We start from the raw sequence: 18,888 nt of genomic DNA on the forward strand, positions 1-18,888 counted from the left end.
CAGAGCAGAGCTCCAGCAGTGACCACCAGGACGGAGCGAGTGCTCCAAGTGTCTGAGCTGGGGGAGGCCGCCAGCGTGCCTTGATAAAGACTGATGTCATGCCCCGCCTGTGATGTCACAATGCCTTTCCCCGGTGCGACATGGCCACACCCAGCTCGGGGCTGGGGACCCTACACCCAAATCCCACCTCCCTGTTCCATCTCCCCTTTTTGCAATCCGTCTGCACTCTGTAATTTTCATGAGCGCACGAGGTCATAGAATCACCGAATCATAGAGCGGCCTGGGTTGAGAAGGCCCACAGTGATCCCCTAGTTTCAATCCACCGGGCAGCCCAGAGCCACATCCCGCCTGGCCTTGAATGCCTGCAGGCATGGGGCATCCACGGCCTCCTTGGGCAACGGGTTCCAGTCTGTGTGAAAAACTTCCTCCTACTATCTAACCTAAACCTCTCCTGTCTTAGTTTGAAACCATTTCCCCTTGTCCTATCAGTGTTCACACTCGTAAACAGACGTAAACAGAGGTCCGGTGCTCCTCTCCCATCCTTTTGAGCCCTTCACTCCAACAGCAATGAATATTGGATTAATTTCCTTTATTTATACGTCGGAAAGAAAATAAAAGAATAGATGATAGTACAGACCGAGAGATTTGAACGTTTGCTTTGACACCTCCCGCAGCAGTGTCCGTATTTGCCTTCTCCTCCTTGGCAGCACAGTGTTCTCCCTGATGCAGAATCACAGAATTGTAGTGGCTGGAAGGGACCTCTGGAGACGATCGAGTCCAACCTTTTTGCCAAAACAAGCTCGGTAGGCCAGGTTGCACAGGTTGGCGTCCAGGCAGGTCTTGGGCATCTCCAGACAGGGAGACTCCACAGCCTCCCTTGGCAGGAGTTGCAGTGCCCTCTCACCCTCGCCGTGAAGACGTTCTTCTGCACGTTTGTGCAGAACTTCCTACTTTGGCCATTGTCCTGTCAGCACGCACGGCTGCAAAGAACTTGGCCTTGTATTTTGGACGCCGTCAATCACCCCGTAGGTACAGACATTGATCAGGTCCCCTCCGAGTCTTCTTTTCTCAAGGCTGAACAGACCCAGGTGGCTCAGCCTTTCCTCGTGAGAGAGGTGCTCCAGGCCCTTGATCATCTTCATGGCCCTCCGCTGGACTCTTTCCAGGAGATCGCGGCCTTTTCTTGTACCGGGGAGCCCAGAACCGGACGCCATAGTCCTGGTGAGGCCTGACCAGGGCAGAGTGGAGGGAGACGATCACCTCCCTTGACCTGCTGGCCACGCTCCTTGTAATGCCCTGTAGGATCCCAGTGGCCTTCTTGGCCACCAGGGCACCCTGCTGGCTCATGGCCAGCCTGTTGTCCACCTGGAGCCCCAGGTTCCTCACCGCAGAGCTCCTCTCCAGCAGGTCGGGTCCCAGCCTGTACTGATACTTGCGGCTGTTCCTTCCGAGGTGCAAGACTCTGCGCTTGCTTTTGGCAAACCTCATCTGTTTTCTTAATCTTGCATCCCGCTGGCATTCTCAGAAAATTAGCGTACTCAGAAAATCGTTGTTTTCTCCCTTAGCTCGTTGCCGTTGTTTTGTTGTCAGGCCCATCTCCCTACCTTTTCCCCACCTCTCTTGCCCCTTTCCTGGTTCGTGGCTTCGCTTGTCCCTCCACCCCATTAGTCACAGCACCGGGCTGGAGCCGTGACAGCGCGCCAGTGCCCCAAAGTCCCGTTTGACAGCCCGCAGGCTTCTCTCAGCGCCTTCATGGCTGCCGGCCTGAGCTACCAGTCAGCTGTAATAAGCAGAGGGACGAAACGGACCAGGGAGTCTGAGCCGCCGTGCCGCAGGGCCTCCCTCCCTTCCCCAGCAGATCTTGCTGTGGTGCTTTGCCGCCGTTTTCCCTTTCTGGGAAGGCTCCCTTGGTGCGAGCCTCCTCTGGGAAGGTGATGCGCACGGGATCCTGGCAGAACTGGCCCAGCTGAGGATTCCCAGTGTGCTCTGGATGCTTCCCAGCGTGCTGGAGACTCACGGGCCCTCCCCGTGCACTCTGGGGGACGCTGCATGACCCCACTGGGACGTAGGTTCCCGCTCAACATGTGCTCTCTCCCCTGGGGCATGGCTGTCTCTGGACGCTTCACAGCCACCGATGCCTCTTTTATCCCTGGCCCACCGCCCTTCCTCCTGCCTAGGAACATGCCCCCAGTCCCCGAACAGCAGCGCTGTCCTGCACCAATGCCTTTAGTGCTGCCACTGTCCCGGACGCACTGCCACCACAATGACACCGGCTGTGGAAATGATGGTGTTATTTATTTCATGACTGATGGAAAATGGAGGTGATGATCTGGGGGAGGTTGGTGTCCCCCCAGTGGAAGATGTTGTTGTCATCGCAGGTGCCTTCAGCGCCACCTTCGGTCACCATTTGACCCACAGGCTGCCAGATGGAGAGAAGCGCCTTGTGGAAATCACTCTGTTTGCGTTCTGAAGCTGAGGCCGTTTGTTCCGTTCCCTGGAAATGACAGGGCATGAGCGCAGAGAAAGGGATGCAGGCTCGTTTTGCAGAGCATCGCCCTGCAGGGCTCTGATTCTTGCGCCGCTTTTCCAGCGTCCCAGGACAGCTCGGGGCAGCCCGTGGGGCTCACGGCACCTCCGGCAGGCCCCGTTTTGCATGGGAGTCTCGGCCGGCTGTCAGCCCTAGGGCCGGGCAAGTCTCTGGGGAGAGCTGCTGGACCTCTGGAGGTCTGCTTTGCTTGGAAGCCCTCACAGACCAGACCTTTGCGGTTCCCCGCTCCCCACCCTCAGTCCCTTCTGTGCAGTATGAATCCCGAGCGCTTACCTGTGCCTGATGTCTTCACATATCTCTCCAGAGCTGGTAGGCAACCCACAGCAGCCGGAACAGATAGCAGTTTCCCCACAAATCCAGAATGACGCAGATTATCAGGGCTGGCTTTATTAAGTGCTTGAAGTTGTTGAGGAGGTCAAGCACGCTGAAGGCGTCTTGCTCGGTGTGCGGGGACTGCTGCTCGGGGCCCTCTGGATCAACAGACTCGCTGGCCCTGTTCGGGACCCATCTGGAGTGTGGAGAAAGGCCAATCCAGAAGGGCCAGTGGGAGGCACGGCGCTCAGCATTAACGGGCAGGCTCTTCTCGGGAGGCACGACTTTTTTCTCTCCATTCTGAGGACAGGTGTTTAGTCCAATCCAGCAGAGCCAGTTGGAGGGCTGGCCCTTGGTCTCAACGGGGCTCTGCTCCTCAGGAAAGACCTTGTTCTTCTTCCCGTCCTCGGTGTTGGGGGAGCAAGATGTCAGTCCAAGCCTGCAGAGCCAGTTGGAGGGCTGGCTCTTGGACTCAAACAGGCTCTGCTCCGTGGGAAGGACCTGGTTCTTCTTCGCGTCCTCAGTCTTGCTGGAGCAGGTGCATAGTCCAAACCAGCAGAGCCAGTTGGAGGACTGGCTCTTGGACTCAGTCGGACGCTGCTCCTCATGAAGGACCTGGTGTTTCTTCTGGTCCTCCATCTTTGTGGGGCAGGTGGTTAGGCCGAACCAGCAGAGCCAGTTGGAGGACTGGCTCTTGGACTCAATCGGACGCTGCTCCTCATGAAGGACCTGGTGTTTCTTCTGGTCCTCCATCTTTGTGGGGCAGGTGGTTAGGCCGAACCAGCAGAGCCAGTTGGAGGGCCGGGCCTTGCTCTCAACCGGGCTCTGCTTCTTGTGAAGGACCTGCCTTTTGTTCCCGTCCTCCATCTGGTTGGAGCAGATGTTTCGGCAAAACCAGCAGAGCCAGTTGGAGGGCTGGCTCTTGGTGTCAGTTGGTCCGTGCTCCTGGTGAAGGACGTTCCTTTGGTTGCCATCCCCGATCTTGGTGGGGCAGGTGGTTAGACCAAGCCAGGAGCGCCAGCTGGAGGGCTGGCACTCGGTCTCTAAGGGATGCTGCTCCTCGGGATGGAGCAGCTTTTTGTCCCAGTTCCCGACCCAGCTGAGGCAGCTGGACGTGTCAGGAATTGGAGACAGGAAAGCAAGTAAGATGAGGAAGAGAGTCAGGCTGAGCTTCATCCTGCTCTCTCCCAAGGACCGCTCTCAACACACAAGTGGCTGTCACCCAGAGCAGAGCTCCAGCAGTGACCACCAGGACGGAGCGAGTGCTCCAAGTGTCTGAGCTGGGGGAGGCCGCCAGCGTGCCTTGATAAAGACTGATGTCATGCCCCGCCTGTGATGTCACAATGCCTTTCCCCGGTGCGACATGGCCACACCCAGCTCGGGGCTGGGGACCCTACACCCAAATCCCACCTCCCTGTTCCACCTCCCCTTTTTGCAATCCGTCTGCACTCTGTAATTTTCATGAGCGCACGAGGTCATAGAATCACCGAGTCATAGAGCGGCCTGGGTTGAGAAGGCCCACAGTGATCCCCTAGTTTCAATCCACCGGGCAGCCCAGAGCCACATCCCGCCTGGCCTTGAATGCCTGCAGGCATGGGGCATCCACGGCCTCCTTGGGCAACGGGTTCCAGTCTGTGTGAAAAACTTCCTCCTACTATCTAACCTAAACCTCTCCTGTCTTAGTTTGAAACCATTTCCCCTTGTCCTATCAGTGTTCACACTCGTAAACAGACGTAAGCAGAGGTCCGGTGCTCCTCTCCCATCCTTTTGAGCCCTTCACTCCAACAGCAGTGAATATTGGATTAATTTCCCTTATTTATACGTCGGAAAGAAAATAAAAGAATAGATGATAGTACAGACCGAGAGATTTGAACGTTTGCTTTGTCACCTCCCGCAGCAGTGTCCGTATTTGCCTTCTCCTCCTTGGCAGCACAGTGTTCTCCCTGATGCAGAATCACAGAATTGTAGGGGCTGGAAGGGACCTCTGGAGACGATCGAGTCCAACCTTTTTGCCAAAACAAGCTCGGTAGGCCAGGTTGCACAGGTTGGCGTCCAGGCAGGTCTTGGGCATCTCCAGACAGGGAGACTCCACAGCCTCCCTTGGCAGGAGTTGCAGTGCCCTCTCACCCTCGCCGTGAAGACGTTCTTCTGCACGTTTGTGCAGAACTTCCTACTTTGGCCATTGTCCTATCAGCACGCACGGCTGCAAAGAGCTTGGCCTTGTATTTTGGCCGCCGTCAATCACCCCGTAGGTACAGACATTGATCAGGTCCCCTCTGAGTCTTTTCTCAAGGCTGAACAGACCCAGGTGGCTCAGCCTTTCCTCGTGAGAGAGGTGCTCCAGGCCCTTGATCATCTTCATGGCCCTCCGCTGGACTCTTTCCAGGAGATCGCGGCCTTTTCTTGTACCGGGGAGCCCAGAACCGGACGCCATAGTCCTGGTGAGGCCTGACCAGGGCAGAGTGGAGGGAGACGATCACCTCCCTTGACCTGCTGGCCACGCTCCTTGTAATGCCCTGTAGGATCCCAGTGGCCTTCTTGGCCACCAGGGCACCCTGCTGGCTCATGGCCAGCCTGTTGTCCACCTGGAGCCCCAGGTTCCTCACCGCAGAGCTCCTCTCCAGCAGGTCGGGTCCCAGCCTGTACTGATACTTGCGGCTGTTCCTTCCGAGGTGCAAGACTCTGCGCTTGCTTTTGGCAAACCTCATCTGTTTTCTTAATCTTGCATCCCGCTGGCATTCTCAGAAAATTAGCGTACTCAGAAAATCGTTGTTTTCTCCCTTAGCTCGTTGCCGTTGTTTTGTTGTCAGGCCCATCTCCCTACCTTTTCCCCACCTCTCTTGCCCCTTTCCTGGTTCGTGGCTTCGCTTGTCCCTCCACCCCATTAGTCACAGCACCGGGCTGGAGCCGTGACAGCGCGCCAGTGCCCCAAAGTCCCGTTTGACAGCCCGCAGGCTTCTCTCAGCGCCTTCATGGCTGCCGGCCTGAGCTACCAGTCAGCTGTAATAAGCAGAGGGACGAAACGGACCAGGGAGTCTGAGCCGCCGTGCCGCAGGGCCTCCCTCCCTTCCCCAGCAGATCTTGCTGTGGTGCTTTGCCGCCGTTTTCCCTTTCTGGGAAGGCTCCCTTGGTGCGAGCCTCCTCTGGGAAGGTGATGCGCACGGGATCCTGGCAGAACTGGCCCAGCTGAGGATTCCCAGTGTGCTCTGGATGCTTCCCAGCGTGCTGGAGACTCACGGGCCCTCCCCGTGCACTCTGGGGGACGCTGCATGACCCCACTGGGAGGTAGGTTCCCGCTCAACATGTGCTCTCTCCCCTGGGGCATGGCTGTCTCTGGACGCTTCACAGCCACCGATGCCTCTTTTATCCCTGGCCCACCGCCCTTCCTCCCGCCTAGGAACATGCCCCCAGTTCCCGAACAGCAGCGCTGTCCTGCACCAATGCCTTTAGTGCTGCCACTGTCCCGGACGCACTGCCACCACAATGACACAGGCTGTGGAAATGATGATGTTATTTATTTCATGACTGATGGAAAATGGAGGTGATGATCTGGGGGAGGTTGGTGTCCCCCCAGTGGAAGATGTTGTTGTCATCGCAGGTGCCTTCAGCGCCACCTTCGGTCACCATTTGACCCACAGGCTGCCAGATGGAGAGAAGCGCCTTGTGGAAATCACTCTGTTTGCGTTCTGAAGCTGAGGCCGTTTGTTCCGTTCCCTGGAAATGACAGGGCATGAGCGCAGAGAAAGGGATGCAGGCTCGTTTTGCAGAGCATCGCCCTGCAGGGCTCTGATTCTTGCGCCGCTTTTCCAGCGTCCCAGGACAGCTCGGGGCAGCCCGTGGGGCTCACGGCACCTCCGGCAGGCCCCGTTTTGCATGGGAGTCCCAGCCGGCTGTCAGCCCTAGGGCCAGGCAAGTCTCTGGGGAGAGCTGCTGGACCTCTGGAGGTCTGCTTTGCTTGGAAGCCCTCACAGACCAGACCTTTGCGGTTCCCCGCACCCCACCCTCAGTCCCTTCTGTGCAGTATGAATCCCGAGCGCTTACCTGTGCCTGATGTCTTCACATATCTCTCCAGAGCTGGTAGGCAACCCACAGCAGCCGGAACAGATAGCAGTTTCCCCACAAATCCAGAATGACGCAGATTATCAGGGCTGGCTTTATTAAGTGCTTGAAGTTGTTGAGGAGGTCAAGCACGCTGAAGGCCTTTTGCTCGGTGTGCGGGGACTGCTGCTCGGGGCCCTCTGGATCAACAGACTCGCTGGCCCTGTTCGGGACCCATCTGGAGTGTGGAGAAAGGCCAATCCAGAAGGGCCAGTGGGAGGCACGGCGCTCAGCATTAACGGGCAGGCTCTTCTCGGGAGGCACGACTTTTTTCTCTCCATTCTGAGGACAGGTGTTTAGTCCAATCCAGCAGAGCCAGTTGGAGGGCTGGCCCTTGGTCTCAACGGGGCTCTGCTCCTCAGGAAAGACCTTGTTCTTCTTCCCGTCCTCGGTGTTGGGGGAGCAAGATGTCAGTCCAAGCCTGCAGAGCCAGTTGGAGGGCTGGCTCTTGGACTCTACGGGACTCTGCTCCTCACGAAGGACCTGGTTTTTCTTCGTGTCCTCAGTCTTGCTGGAGCAGGTGCATAGTCCAAACCAGCAGAGCCAGTTGGAGGACTGGCTCTTGGACTCAAACAGGCTCTGCTCCTCATGAAGGACCTGGTTCTTCTTCGCGTCCTCAGTCTTGCTGGAGCAGGTGCATAGTCCAAACCAGCAGAGCCAGTTGGAGGACTGGCTCTTGGACTCAGTCGGACGCTGCTCCTCATGAAGGACCTGGTGTTTCTTCTGGTCCTCCATCTTTGTGGGGCAGGTGGTTAGGCCGAACCAGCAGAGCCAGTTGGAGGGCTGGCTCTTGGACTCAATCGGACGCTGCTCCTCATGAAGGACCTGGTGTTTCTTCTGGTCCTCCATCTTTGTGGGGCAGGTGGTTAGGCCGAACCAGCAGAGCCAGTTGGAGGGCCGGGCCTTGCTCTCAACCGGGCTCTGCTTCTTGTGAAGGACCTGCCTTTTGTTCCCGTCCTCCATCTGGTTGGAGCAGATGTTTCGGCAAAACCAGCAGAGCCAGTTGGAGGGCTGGCTCTTGGTGTCAGTTGGTCCGTGCTCCTGGTGAAGGACGTTCCTTTGGTTGCCATCCCCGATCTTGGTGGGGCAGGTGGTTAGACCAAGCCAGGAGCGCCAGCTGGAAGGCTGGCACTCGGTCTCTAAGGGATGCTGCTCCTCGGGATGGAGCAGCTTTTTGTCCCAGTTCCCGACCCAGCTGAGGCAGCTGGACGTGTCAGGAATTGGAGACAGGAAAGCAAGTAAGATGAGGAAGAGAGTCAGGCTGAGCTTCATCCTGCTCTCTCCCAAGGACCGCTCTCAACACACAAGTGGCTGTCACCCAGAGCAGAGCTCCAGCAGTGACCACCAGGACGGAGCGAGTGCTCCAAGTGTCTGAGCTGGGGGAGGCCGCCAGCGTGCCTTGATAAAGACTGATGTCATGCCCCGCCTGTGATGTCACAATGCCTTTCCCCGGTGCGGCATGGCCACACCCAGCTCGGGGCTGGGGACCCTACACCCAAATCCCACCTCCCTGTTCCACCTCCCCTTTTTGCAATCCGTCTGCACTCTGTAATTTTCATGAGCGCACGAGGTCATAGAATCACCGAATCATAGAGCGGCCTGGGTTGAGAAGGCCCACAGTGATCCCCTAGTTTCAATCCACCGGGCAGCCCAGAGCCACATCCCGCCTGGCCTTGAATGCCTGCAGGCATGGGGCATCCACGGCCTCCTTGGGCAACGGGTTCCAGTCTGTGTGAAAAACTTCCTCCTACTATCTAACCTAAACCTCTGCTGTCTTAGTTTGAAACCATTTCCCCTTGTCCTATCAGTGTTCACACTCGTAAACAGACGTAAGCAGAGGTCCGGTGCTCCTCTCCCATCCTTTTGAGCCCTTCACTCCAACAGCAATGAATATTGGATTAATTTCCTTTATTTATACGTCGGAAAGAAAATAAAAGAATAGATGATAGTACAGACCGAGAGATTTGAACGTTTGCTTTGACACCTCCCGCAGCAGTGTCCGTATTTGCCTTCTCCTCCTTGGCAGCACAGTGTTCTCCCTGATGCAGAATCACAGAATTGTAGGGGCTGGAAGGGACCTCTCAAGATGATCATAGAATCATAGAATCACAAGGTGTGAAATGACCTTTAAGATCATCCAATCCAACCGTCTACTCATCACCATTGCCACCACTAGTACTAAAGCATATCACGCAGCACGTCATCCAGACACCTCTTGAACAGTTCCAGGGACGGCGACTCCACCACCTCCCTGGGCAGCCATTCCAGTGCCTGACCACTCTATGAGAGAAGAAGTTCTTCCTTATGTCTAACCTAAACCTCCTCTGATACAACTTGTGGCCATTGCCCTTGTATTTTGGCCGCTGTCACCTTAGATATAGACATTGATCAGATCCCCTCTGAATTATCTTTTCTCAAGGCTGAACAGACCCAGGTCATACAATCACAGAATCACAGAATCACCAAGGTTGTAAAAGACCTAAAAGGTCACCCAGTCCAACTGTTCACCTATTACCCATAGCTCCCACTACACCATGTCCCTCAACACAACATCAAGTCGCTCAGCCTTTCCTCATGAGAGAGGTGCTCCAGGCCCTTGATCATCTTCATGGCCCTCCGCTGGACTCTTTCCAGGAGATCGCGGCCTTTTCTTGTACCGGGGAGCCCAGAACCGGACGCCATAGTCCTGGTGAGGCCTGACCAGGGCAGAGTGGAGGGAGACGATCACCTCCCTTGACCTGCTGGCCACGCTCCTTGTAATGCCCTGTAGGATCCCAGTGGCCTTCTTGGCCACCAGGGCACCCTGCTGGCTCATGGCCAGCCTGTTGTCCACCTGGAGCCCCAGGTTCCTCACCGCAGAGCTCCTCTCCAGCAGGTCGGGTCCCAGCCTGTACTGATACTTGCGGCTGTTCCTTCCGAGGTGCAAGACTCTGCGCTTGCTTTTGGCAAACCTCATCTGTTTTCTTAATCTTGCATCCCGCTGGCATTCTCAGAAAATTAGCGTACTCAGAAAATCGTTGTTTTCTCCCTTAGCTCGTTGCCGTTGTTTTGTTGTCAGGCCCATCTCCCTACCTTTTCCCCACCTCTCTTGCCCCTTTCCTGGTTCGTGGCTTCGCTTGTCCCTCCACCCCATTAGTCACAGCACCGGGCTGGAGCCGTGACAGCGCGCCAGTGCCCCAAAGTCCCGTTTGACAGCCCGCAGGCTTCTCTCAGCGCCTTCATGGCTGCCGGCCTGAGCTACCAGTCAGCTGTAATAAGCAGAGGGACGAAACGGACCAGGGAGTCTGAGCCGCCGTGCCGCAGGGCCTCCCTCCCTTCCCCAGCAGATCTTGCTGTGGTGCTTTGCCGCCGTTTTCCCTTTCTGGGAAGGCTCCCTTGGTGCGAGCCTCCTCTGGGAAGGTGATGCGCACGGGATCCTGGCAGAACTGGCCCAGCTGAGGATTCCCAGTGTGCTCTGGATGCTTCCCAGCGTGCTGGAGACTCACGGGCCCTCCCCGTGCACTCTGGGGGACGCTGCATGACCCCACTGGGACGTAGGTTCCCGCTCAACATGTGCTCTCTCCCCTGGGGCATGGCTGTCTCTGGACGCTTCACAGCCACCGATGCCTCTTTTATCCCTGGCCCACCGCCCTTCCTCCTGCCTAGGAACATGCCCCCAGTCCCCGAACAGCAGCGCTGTCCTGCACCAATGCCTTTAGTGCTGCCACTGTCCCGGACGCACTGCCACCACAATGACACCGGCTGTGGAAATGATGGTGTTATTTATTTCATGACTGATGGAAAATGGAGGTGATGATCTGGGGGAGGTTGGTGTCCCCCCAGTGGAAGATGTTGTTGTCATCGCAGGTGCCTTCAGCGCCACCTTCGGTCACCATTTGACCCACAGGCTGCCAGATGGAGAGAAGCGCCTTGTGGAAATCACTCTGTTTGCGTTCTGAAGCTGAGGCCGTTTGTTCCGTTCCCTGGAAATGACAGGGCATGAGCGCAGAGAAAGGGATGCAGGCTCGTTTTGCAGAGCATCGCCCTGCAGGGCTCTGATTCTTGCGCCGCTTTTCCAGCGTCCCAGGACAGCTCGGGGCAGCCCGTGGGGCTCACGGCACCTCCGGCAGGCCCCGTTTTGCATGGGAGTCCCGGCCGGCTGTCAGCCCTAGGGCCGGGCAAGTCTCTGGGGAGAGCTGCTGGACCTCTGGAGGTCTGCTTTGCTTGGAAGCCCTCACAGACCAGACCTTTGCGGTTCCCCGCTCCCCACCCTCAGTCCCTTCTGTGCAGTATGAATCCCGAGCGCTTACCTGTGCCTGATGTCTTCACATATCTCTCCAGAGCTGGTAGGCAACCCACAGCAGCCGGAACAGATAGCAGTTTCCCCACAAATCCAGAATGACGCAGATTATCAGGGCTGGCTTTATTAAGTGCTTGAAGTTGTTGAGGAGGTCAAGCACGCTGAAGGCCTTTTGCTCGGTGTGCGGGGACTGCTGCTCGGGGCCCTCTGGATCAACAGACTCGCTGGCCCTGTTCGGGACCCATCTGGGGTGTGGAGAAAGGCCAATCCAGAAGGGCCAGTGGGAGGCACGGCGCTCAGCATTAACGGGCAGGCTCTTCTCGGGAGGCACGACTTTTTTCTCTCCATTCTGAGGACAGGTGTTTAGTCCAATCCAGCAGAGCCAGTTGGAGGGCTGGCCCTTGGTCTCAACGGGGCTCTGCTCCTCAGGAAAGACCTTGTTCTTCTTCCCGTCCTCGGTGTTGGGGGAGCAAGATGTCAGTCCAAGCCTGCAGAGCCAGTTGGAGGGCTGGCTCTTGGACTCAAACAGGCTCTGCTCCGTGGGAAGGACCTGGTCTTTCTTGCTGTCCTCGATCTTGGTGCTCCTCCTTGGGCTCATCCCTTTGCTCCTCTCTAGGAGGTCTTGTCTCAGCCTGTACTGATGCATGTCACTGTATCTTCAGAGATGTAAAATTGAATACTGACTGTTTTTAATACTCTCTTGGTTCCTGTCTGGTGAACATTCCAGTCTTTCTAGGTCTTGCTGCATGGCAACCTAGCATGCTGGTCCGTCTGCTATTCCTTTCAGCTTCGTATCATCAGTATGCTCTCTGATTGTGGACAGTAGCCCCTCATTAATGTCACTGATGAAGATGTTGATCAAAAGCAGATCCAGCATCACTCCTTTGGGAATACTGCTCGAGACAGGTCTGTAATTGGACACTCTGCTGGCAATCACAACCCTTTGAGCTCTGCCAGTCTGCTAGAACTTAACCCAGCTCACTGTCCAGTCATCAATTTCACACTTCCTCTGCCTCGTTGGAGGATTGTTGTAATGAAGTTTAAGTGTTTTTCGTCATTTACCTGGGAAGAATTTTTCTTCCTTACCATTCATGTTGCTTATGAAGTACCAGCCATACAGTAATTTTCAGCTGGGCACATTCCCTAAACTGCTCTTATTTGACCCCATTTTGGCTTGCAAGCCCTCTGAAATCTTATGCCCCGTGCAGTGTTAAGTGAGTATCAGACTACGAGAGAGCATTCTGGAGATGCTGCCTGGCTGGGCTACTGGGTATCCTACAGGCTCTCCTAGCTGTTTTTTAGAGAGTAAGACACCAGTCTGTACTGCTGCAAGGTCTATATTTGCATGCAACTTCAAATACTTCTGAAGATATAGCTGAGCAGTGGTGAGACTAGGATTCCCTGTTTCCTTATTTAACCACTCAGAAAAGCTTAATGGATAAAGAGAGACAGCAGACACCTTTGCTATTTTAGGTAAAGCTCTGAAAGGGTAGATAACAGCAGGACAAGGGAAAATGTTTTAAAGTTGAAGGAGGTAAGATTTAGGTTGGATGTCAGGAGGAAATTCCTTACTGTGAGAGTGGTGAGGTGCTGGATCAGGCTGCCCTGAGAGGTTATGGATGCCCCATCCCTGGAGGTTTTCAAGGCCAGGTTGGATGGGGGCCTGGGCAGCCTGGTCTAGTATTAAATGGGGAGGTTGGTGGCCCTGCCTGTGGCAGGAGGGTTGAAGTTCATGATCCTTGGGGTCCCTTCCAATCCGGGCCATTCTGCAATCTGTTAATGAATCCACAAAAGTGAAGCACGTTGGAAATGCTCCCTGGAAAGTTTGCCCTATTCTCAGAGTTGCTGTGAATCAGCATCTTGTAGAGACCACATGAGGTGAGATTCATCTCACTTTATCTGTTTGAAAGTGAAGTGCATAATTTTAAGAACTTATCTGGGCTTCTGCTAGAAAGAAGAGAGAGAAGCTGGTAGGACACAGTGCCATCCTCCTCAATCAGGTGTCTAAAATGGCTGGTTGGATGGTTTTGAGATGCAGTCATGAGCAAGAAGCACTCTTCTCTTTGAATAGGACTTCATCCAAGTAGTCTGATTGGCAAGCAAAACAAGGTCACTTCCAGTTCTTCTTCCATCATGGCATGGGACATTAGCTAACTTCTATGTTTATTAAATAAAGGCAGCCAACTTTAGAAGAGAATTATTCCCAGGAATGCAAACATTATTAGCTCAATTGAAATGATATTCTCCCCCTCACTTTCCCAGACTCTTTTTCCATCTGACTGCAGAACTTTGCCTATACTATTTGCTTCTGCAATGAAAATGTGTCTATATATAGTGACTTAAGCTAACAGACTTGCCTTTATACATAAGCCCGTTGATTTAATAAATAGATAAGTGTGTAAAGGTTGAAGTTAGATAAAGAAGCCATCTAATTAACCATGCAGACAGTGTCTTTATCTCTGAGCTATATTTAGTTGCCGCTTAGCAAGTGAAAGGTGAGTAGATCTGAGCTTGATTGCATTCAGCCCTGTTTTGGGAAGGGAGAGCCAGCAGATTTGTATTTACATACAGGGACAAGAGTACCATTTCTGTGACATGCCAGTGGTAGTGCTTTACTGCTTACATCCATGTTTGGAGCAATTTACACCCTACGTGCAATTTATACCACTGTTAAATCAGCTGCAGGATTTGTCCCAGCAGATTACCATGCATTTACAAATCCAGCTGGCTGGTTGGAAGCTCCCAAAGGAGTACTTGATTGCCAATTACACTGTTTCTCCTTTCTATCAAATAGGCAAAAGACAGTAACTCAATTGATTTCAAATTATTTATGTTGCATGTAGTCTCAAAACCTTGCAAGCAGGTTATTATGCTCAGTTGCATGGTGATGGTTCACCCCTTGAATTGTGTTTTTGGGATTACTCATCATGTGCCCAGTTGGACTTCATTTAAAAACTTGCTTGTGCTACATTAGCTGTGTTTCCTATCAGATAATTCTGCCTTCTTGTTAGAAAATAATGTGTTGTTGTAAAAAGCAAGCACAACTTGCTTATAGGTTTAGGCAGATAAAAGTTCAAAACATTAATATGTAGTTATTGTTGGTTTCTGTTTTTGTTTTTAAAGTTGCCACAGTCAAAAAAAAGCCAAATTGTCTATCAATGAGTGAACAAATGCTGTCTTTGCTTATCTCTGCAAACTGTTATGGGACAAGGAACTTATTAACTAGGGAAGGCTAGTGCTTGGAGTTGAGCTGTGTTGTAGTAAAGCTGCAGTCATGGAGTTATCTGTGTCCGTGACAGGGGACACAGGCTGCCCCTCCCCCCTCCCAAATAAATAAATAAATAGAAAGAAAGAGAGAAAGAGGAAGGAAGGAAGGAAGGAAGGAAGGAAGGAAGGAAGGAAGGAAGGGAGGGAGGGAGGAAGGGAGGGAGGGAGGAAGGGAGGGAGGGAGGAAGGGAGGGAGGGAGGGAGGAAGGAAGGAAGGGAGGGAGGGGGGAGGGAGGGAGGAGGGGGGGGGGGAGGGGAGGGGAGGGAAGGGGGGGGAGTGGAGGGGAGGGGAGGGAAAGCTGGAAGGGAGAAAGGGAGAAAGGGGGGGGAAGTGTTAAGCCTGGCCCCATGACTAATGAGGCAGGGAACTCATGGGTCTGCACCCCGGGGGAGGGGAAAAGGTAGACAGGTGGGGAGATAGTCGATGAGTCCAAAAACAGAACAGCGGCTATGATCTGAGGAGGAGTATTATTTTTCTAAAATACGATCTCAGAATGCAAGATAATACAACACAATACAATTGGAACTGAGACCAACAAATCAAACAGAATGAGTGTCCAAAACCGAGGCCTTACTGTACCACTGCAGGTGAAAGCAGCCAGGGACCACGTGCTTCTCTGCAGGAAACAGCCTGCTGACCTACCAGGAGTTCCATCTTTCCTCTTCTGGGCAAGAAGTCTTCCCTTTCAAGAGCCAAATGCCCCCACTGCCTTACATGATGTTATGATTTGGAATACCAGAAACAAAAAATGACAAAATCATGACAGCTGCCAGCAGCACGCTGCCTCTGTACCCTGTGCTGCATGTGGCCTTGCTGTGAAGGCCTGTGGATCACAGCTGCTGTCAGCTGTAGCCTCGTGAAGTTCCCTCTGGCTGGTTCTTGGCTTCAGCTGTTCAGAGCATGGCCTTTATTTGATCAAAGTTTTTAGGGCAGAGTTTGAACAGAATAATAGAATAACAGAATATCTCAAGTTGGAAGGGACCCACAAGGATCATCAGTCTAATTCCTACCTCCACACATCTCCAACCAAAACCCAAACCCAATGTCTGAGAGCACTGTCCCAATGCTCCTTGAACTCCAGCAGCTCGGGGCTGTGCCCACAGCCCTGGGCAGGCTGTTCCATGTCCACCGCCCCGTGGTGCAGCCCCTTTCCCTCACTCCCAGCTCTCCTCCCCTGTCACAGCTCCATGCCGTTCCCTGTCGCTGTCACACGGAGCAGAGCTCAGCGCTGCCCTCCGCTCCCTGCGAGGAGCTGCAGCCGCCATCAGGCTCCCCTCAGCCTGCTCTGCTCTGGGCTGAGCACACCACGGACCTCAGCTGCTCCTCATATACCTTGCTCTCCAGACCCTACACCATCTTTGTAGCCCTTCTGTGCATATTCTTTAACAGTTCTATGTCCTTTGTATGTTATCCTGTCTAAGAACTGCACCCAGCACTTGAGGTGAGGCCAAAAATTGCAGAGCAGAGGGGACAGTCCCTCCTATATACTGGTGGCCGTGCTGGTCTCCCAGGGCATGCTGCTGACTCACACTCCACTTGCCATCAATCAGAACCCTATATTCCTTTCCACGGACCTCTCTCCATCCTCTCATTCCCCTGTCGTAAATCTATATGTATATAGATCCTTAGTAGTCCCATACCAGGGGACAATTAACATCCACAAAAGCTTCATTCTGCAGTAAATTAATGTGGATATCCTTCTGAACACACAACAAAGACAAGGTGCTTAGGCTTAGTGCAGCCAGTACAAGCAGTAGTGTGAGGATCCTATTTGAGACAGAGTTCATCTCACCCATGGTGCAGTGGTATTGCTTTTAGGAAATAAGCTTCAAGCATTTCTGAGCATCAGCTTTTGGAGCGCTTATAATTTGGGAGACAAGACAGCCAGCATTTGAACAGAGAAAAGCAAATATATCTGTGACATAAAGGCTTCTCCTTTGCCAAATTCAAGTCCATCATCCCAAACTCAAGGACAGTGGAAATTTTCAGACAGGTCTGATTTATTAGCAGTTGTAATAAAGTGATTGGACTGCCTGCAGTAAAAATTGTGAAAGGACTCACCGTGATGCAGACAGCTTGGCCTGGAAAATCTCAGTCTGAGTGGTTGCAGTTGGACGAGTAGCTAGTAAGCTGCTAAGAACAGTGTTTGTATGGGCTTCTAGGGCAAGCATAGCAATAGGGTATGGTACTGACCACCACTCCAGCAAGCATGGATTTGTGCATGCAGCTCAATAGCACACCCAGTTGTTGTCCATGTAGCATTTAATGTAGATGGCAATGAGAACAGTCTGTTCCTGTGCACAAGTGGTATGTAGAGAGGTTAAAAGATATATCAACTTGATTTTAGAGTGCTATTATACTGGAATACGATATCCTTCGTGACAGTTGGCATTGTTAAAGGAGCAGCCCTGAAAAGCAGAACAGAGCTTTCGGTAGGTAGCCAGGGAAAGGGCCCAGCGCTGTGAGCAGCCTGCAGCCCTGCGTTCACCTTCATATTGCTGCTCAGCCATGTTAAACAGCCACCAGCCTGCAGTGATGAAGTGGATGATTTCAGTGATGGGCAGACTTTATACAGGCAATTTGTAAAGCCTTTGGTAACAGTGTTAGATAAACAAGACACTATTACACAGCTGACCAGCTAAGTTGAGCTTTAGCCATTAATCCTGCTCGGTAAGCACATTATCACAGGGAATTCACTAGTCTAGACACTTCTGTGATTTTTAACTTTGGTATGCAGTTACTTTAAAATAACAAGCTTTGAAAGGAAAATTGTCTGAAATGGCTAGTTCTTCACTGTGAGCATTAAGGACCATCAAGAAGAGAAAACATTAAGCACTAAAGGGCTCTTCAATCTAGGGAAGAAAAGCAGAGCACAAACTGGGGTCTGAAAGCAGTAGACAGGCAAATTCATGTAGAAAGTGAGATGCATTTTTAAGTTACAGTCCGTTGGAACAAATTATCATTGAAAGTACTGGATTTTTCTCTCTGTAAACAAATCACACTGGCTCTCTTGCTGTCTCAGTGAATGGCAGATTCCTCTGTATAGTAGTGACTAGGAGATGTATACCTACTTTTTACATACAGATCAACCCATATAGTCTGATAGTTTTCTGAACTTACTTAACACCAACTGCTTATCCATACTGCTTCCCAAGTTATCCATTACATCCTTTCCCTTTCTTTCCAGCTTGCTTATTGTGCATGACCTTTAAATTTTGGGTTTGGTGATTTTTGACATGTTTACACATCTAGGTGACCTGGCATCTCACTGCATCCAGGCACAGCTGCCATAAGATCGGTGTTGTCCAAAAGGAGTTGTAAATAACTGCTCTTCTGCAATCCTACTCCCTCAGGCATCTCTCAGTGCCCTTATCTTGCATTCTGCTCAAAATCTTTTGTGTGTATCATCCTCCGGCCCAAAAAGGCTTGTACTGCTTCTTGATTAATTGGCTGTGAGATGTGGAAATCAACCTGAGCTAGTTCTAAGGAAACTTGTATTAATCACACCATCATGCAAGAATTACATGGCAAACCTAGTCAATAACTGCTTTAGAAATCTTTGAGAGACTTGAAAGCATAGAGACCAAAGCCATACATGCTTACTTCTTTGGATAGCTGAATAAAGCCTTCGCAGTATGTGTGGTGCTCCAGCAGGCAATTGAAATGAAGCATCTGGATTTCCTTAGAGTATCATAAAAAAAAAAAAAGGAGGAAAAAGAAAGAGGTTTGTGGCTGAGGAATGAATAGTCTTTGAATCCATGTGCTGTGCAAGGAGCCCTCTGGAGATGACTCTTGAAAAGATCATAGAATCATTTAGATTGAAAAAGACTTCAAATTCATCAAGTCCAGCCATCAATCTGACCTACAATGTCCCATCCCTAAACCATCTCCCCTAGTGCCACGTCCACATGTGATATACCTCTATACCTGTAGGGAGGCACACATAGGTTTAGATGAGACCAGACTTTCAGTACCATATGGGTGCATTTTCCCAACTGCTGCTTTTGATAGTCATCATCTTGTTTCCTCTGCCTTCATATCATAAGTGGCCCACAATGTAAAGGATGTTGAACAGCTCCTTTATTATAGAATCAAAGAATACCTTGGGACGTAAGGGACTTTGACGATCATCTAAGGAACTGTACCCATTCTGTGTCCTGCAAGAGGCAGGGAGCAAATGAGGTACTGATAGGGATGAAACTAATTGCACATTGTGTCCCAAGCACAGGCAGCTACAGACAGCCTGGATACGCTGACTGCCCAATGTTTGCATGTTGGGCTTTGTGAGGTGCCCAACATGACACAACATACAACTGTCTGCAATTAAAATGCTTCATTATTAATTATTCAAATATAATTAAATTATGCTTAATTGACTGTGTA

At 52.3% G+C, this 18,888-nt stretch overlaps 1 protein-coding gene and 2 long non-coding RNA genes across 10 annotated transcripts in view; 1 reads left to right on the forward strand and 2 right to left on the reverse strand.

The window, feature by feature from the left end:
* LOC128074652 (uncharacterized) overlaps nucleotides 1-7,133 on the reverse strand; it is a 185,805-nt gene extending 178,672 nt beyond the window's left edge. The window contains exon 1 of the long non-coding RNA XR_008203257.1: nucleotides 6,902-7,133. This is a non-coding gene — a long non-coding RNA (uncharacterized LOC128074652). The remainder of the gene's footprint in view (nucleotides 1-6,901) is intronic.
* FAT3 (FAT atypical cadherin 3) overlaps nucleotides 1-18,888 on the forward strand; it is a 452,006-nt gene that overhangs the window by 145,168 nt on the left and 287,950 nt on the right. The window lies entirely within an intron of this gene.
* On the reverse strand, nucleotides 7,152-11,805 carry LOC128074675 (uncharacterized). Its single transcript, XR_008203265.1, has 3 exons — nucleotides 11,788-11,805; nucleotides 7,722-7,783; nucleotides 7,152-7,379 (listed from the first exon to the last, which is right to left on the reverse strand). It is a non-coding gene; the product is annotated as an uncharacterized LOC128074675 (long non-coding RNA).

Source organism: Tympanuchus pallidicinctus, unplaced genomic scaffold (genome assembly GCF_026119805.1).
Source record: "Tympanuchus pallidicinctus isolate F22 unplaced genomic scaffold, pur_lepc_1.0 scaffold11, whole genome shotgun sequence".
Classification (NCBI taxonomy): Eukaryota; Metazoa; Chordata; class Aves; order Galliformes; family Phasianidae; genus Tympanuchus; species Tympanuchus pallidicinctus.